Below are 4,162 nucleotides of genomic sequence, written 5' to 3'. Positions count from 1 at the left end.
AGAGTTTTCTGGAAGGGTGGCTCCTCTGGGAAAGCAATGAACCCAGCGTCCTGAGGGCGAGAGTGAACACTCGAGGGAAAGGAAACTTTCTTGATCTTGAATAGTGCTTAAATTACCCAAAGTGACGTCCTCGGCTTTTGTTTTTAGTTTTGAAGTCGCAGGAGAAAGATTATCTTAAAACTTTTAAAGTCAGCTCTGCTCATCTTGGAGACAAACTTTTTCTTCGTGTGTGTGTGTGTGTGTGTGTGTGTGTGTGTGTGTGCGCGCGCGCGCGCGCGCTCAAGAAGACAGGGTCAGTGACCCGGCTCCCTCTCTCAAATTCTTGTGCGGACTGGACTGCCGCCCTCAGCCCGCCCTAGCTTTCCTCCCCAGCCGGGCGCGTCCAGTCCCGGCGGGCCCTCCCGCCCCGGCCGGGCGCGTCCAGTCCCGGCGGGCCACTGCACGCTCGCGAACCGAAGGACTCCGCCGAGCAGTGCACATGCCGGGGCCGGGCCGAGCGGGGAACCGGTCGCTGCAGCCGGGTCTTCCGGGCGCCGGCCCAGCGAAGAGCGCTCCAAGGCTCTCGCTTTTCCAGTCTCTCCCCAAGAGCAAAGGCTAAGGTCTCTGCCCTGTGGACCCCTGGGAGTAAGCAATGCAGGAGTGTGACACCTTCCGGGTGCGGGCGGGCAAGGGCGGTCTTGTATTGTGGCGAGGTCAGAGGAAGCCAATAGTTTAGAGAGTTCTAGAACGTGAAGAGTAGAGCAGCACCTACCCGGAATGTACTTGGCCCTAGGGCTCCCAGGCTATTCTGTTCCCCCCTTTGCTCTGAAAATGTTTGTTCCTTAGGGATTGGGAGCAGGCCTATCACCGAGACCCGTTTTCTCCCCTTTCAAAATGGTATAGGGAACTGACCAGGATCTGCTTCCAACTCAGTGGTGTCTGCACCACCACCCCACACAATTGGGGGATCCCAGAGGGAGGGCAAAGACGTTGCTACCTCAAGAAATACGTTGCTAGTCGCCCCACTATCTGGCCAGAGCCTCCCACCTTCTCAACCTAAGTTTGATGCTGACGGAAAGGCGATGCCAGGGTGCCAGGACGGGCAACCTGATTAGTTCATGCTGAGAAAGAGCCACGTTTTCCTGCCTTTTCAGGGGTTTGTGCACACCTTGGCCCCGAGGTTCTGCTTGCACCAACGTCCACACCGTGGTCACGATTTAAACTGCAAAATAAGAACCCCCACTTCCCCTCCATGAGAATCTAGCAAAGCAGAAAATGGCCTGGTACATCCGGGACATTATGAAACTGTAGATTTCATTAGGTTGGTTGGGAACAGGAGCCACTAGCTGGGCTCCTGAATTTGGATCAAAACATGCCCACTCTTTCATCAAGGGCACCTGCCTTCTGAGGTTTTAGATACCCACATATCATGCAGTTGTGTATGCATGCTGAGAAAGAACCCAACGCACACGTCGTTTTTTTACCCGTTTACTGTTAGTATCTGCCAGTGGATTGAAAACACAGAGGAGAGCAGTGAGTAGATCCAGTCTAGTGAGGTTACATTTACTTGTAATCCTCCCCCTCCCTTTCCAATTTCTTTGATGATTTTTCCCATAAGTGTATAAGCTGCGGGGACTTAGAAGAAGGCCGCTCCTCCTAAATGTGATTCGGACCATATGCTTTCTACATTCATTCTCGCTCGGGCTTTTCTTCTCCGCACTAACTGCTAACACGTTATAGTCACCTTGAAATTTCCTCTGCTATTTTCCAATTAAAAGCTTAATAGCCCTGGAAACGGAGTTCATGTGGTGAAGTTTACCATAGGCCCTTGTTCTGAAAGGCTTTCTGCTGGGATCCCATTATGTGCTTGAATAAACCCTTTCTGCAAACAGAAATGGGACTCGGGGTTGTCAGGTGTTGGGTTACAATAGACTTTGAGGCAGGGGACATTTTACCAACATAAATACAAACCTGTCCCTATAGGGAGATGTTGTCAAATACTGGGATATGGAAAACATTCCCATCAAATATGAGAAAAGGATTACTGCGCTATATCAAATGAGTATTTAGATCTCAGTCCCCGATGTGCACTGGAGTGAAACGGGGCCCTGGGACCAAATAATGCTAGACTGAGTGACAACGGGATAAGGTGGCTAGGTGACCAAGGGAGGAAAGGGGGTCGCCTTGGGAGTGACAATGCCCCCACAGACCTGGTGCAGCACTTCGCTGCTTTCCTTTAAAAGATTATTTACTTTTAAATTATTTGTAATTTCTCGTTTTGCTGAGCATTTAGAGAAAATCGGGAGGAATTTTGCTTTTATAAAATATCCCTGGTCCTCGTGTTTTGGAGAGACCTGGAGATTTCAGCTGGAATGTTCTCAGATTCAGTGTCATTCAAGGCCTTCGCTATCTTACCACGTGAAGAGACTCAGTCCCGGTTCCCCACTTCTCTGCCGGGAGCACACGGGCTGCGGGTTACTACTGTCTTCTCCAGAGAGCTTACGAAATTCCCTTCGGAGGCAGTGTTTTAGGGCTCATTTTCCTACGGACAGTTGAGCAGAGGAGGGTTTAAAGCGGTGGGGGTAGGTGTAGGGCCAAAGGGTCCCTGAGCAATGCAATTCGCAGTGACCGCCTCTCAGGTTTGGAACTCCTACGCGGAGGGTTCCTGCCCACGCACCAGAAGGCTGCTCCGGTGAACCCCAACTCCCAGACGTGATTGAAACCTGGGAAGGCTAAGGGCTTCTCGGGAAACGCTTTGCCAAGATTCCTTTTTAACCCTCTGCGTCTTCTAGGCAGAAGGTTGACTGATGGAACGCCGGGCGGTGCTTTACTCGAATTCCTGCAAACTGGAGAGGGGACGTTTTCGGGTTGTTGGGTTGCTTCCACGGCTGTGCTGAGAACTGCCGCTTCCCCGAGGGAGCGGAAGCAGCCGAGGTCGGGTACTGCGGTGGACAAGCCCACGCTGACTTCTGACATTAGATTCGCCCACACCGCCAAAAGAGCTTGTTCCACGCTCTCGGGAATGTGCGGACAGACGGCTCCGGGACTACCGACCGCCCCTTCGCACAGAGCTATTGTGTTGCAAACTGATTTTTTTTTGGGGGGGGGAGGGCTTATTTGCAGCTAGCTGGGAGGCTTTAGCTCTCTCAGTGAACCTTTAGCGGTAGTGTACATTAAGGGTCTCATAGGAGACTGGAAACGCAGTCTAAACCAAATTTTTTGCTACCATCCTGTGAAAAGGTCTCCTCCCACCTCCTACCCCTGAGCAGACTGCGGGTGGGGGTGCTAGGTCGGGATGAGTAGAAAGTAGCCCTATCCTTTGCCCCTAACTTGATTGCACGGTTGAACTAGGTGACGCCAAGATCTCGGATGGTTCAAATGGCTGTTGGGGAAGGAAAGATACCGGATCTTGTAACTTGGGGCGCTAACTTGGTTTCTGCATCTGCTCGTAAACTTTATACCCAGTACTTAAACACATCCTCCATTGCGCGAACAAGTCCTCGGGCTTTCTGGACTGAGCCTATTATTAACGCCTTGGGCGAGGAGGGTAGCAAAAAATAGCTTACAAAAATGGGTCATTATCCTTAGATTGGCAGATTTTCAAAAACATTCATTTGTTTTTCCTACGGCAACAAAAGAAAAAAATGTTGGAAAAGAAAATGTTAAAAAAAAAAAAAAGTCCAGAGTTTTCCGAACTCAATACCACCCCCTTAACCACCCTACCCCCAACTCCACCCACCAAAGGCGCAGGGCCTGGCTCTCCCCAACTTGAAAGCCCATAGGCCTGTGTCGGGACCCAGTGCGCCCTCAATGCTCATGTAGACTCCGGTCCTTGGAGCCGAGATTCTCTGGCCAAGTGTCGGGATAAAAGCAGCCTCGGCCTCCGCGCTTCGGAGCACGCCTGGAAGGAGGGAAAGGAAACAGAGAGGAGCGGCCACCTCCTCGCTTAAAGGCACCCCCACCCTCACTCCCACCGATCCTCCCCTTTCTACCCCACGTGCGCCGCTGCGTTCCGGAGCGCCGCAGTGCCTCCCGCCACGGACAGGGGTAGCGGAGAGGCTCGGAGAAGGGGGCCGTGAGCGCCCCCGCGAGAGTGGTCTGGTTGCAGGTGGCAAGGAAGGTGAAGTGCAGGGACCCGAGGGGCGCGAGGAAGGAGGAAAGGCGTGGGGTGGGGAGTGCCAGG

General features: G+C 52.5%; 1 protein-coding gene across 1 annotated transcript in view; it reads left to right on the top strand.

Annotated features, from left to right (window-relative positions):
* DMRT3 (doublesex and mab-3 related transcription factor 3) overlaps positions 1–4,162 on the top strand; it is a 23,957-nt gene that overhangs the window by 1,994 nt on the left and 17,801 nt on the right. The window lies entirely within an intron of this gene.

This window comes from Tupaia chinensis, unplaced genomic scaffold (assembly GCF_000334495.1).
Source record: "Tupaia chinensis unplaced genomic scaffold, TupChi_1.0 Scaffold000354_1, whole genome shotgun sequence".
In the NCBI taxonomy this organism is placed as follows: Eukaryota; Metazoa; Chordata; class Mammalia; order Scandentia; family Tupaiidae; genus Tupaia; species Tupaia belangeri.
This window is presented reverse-complemented; position numbering and strand designations above follow the sequence as displayed.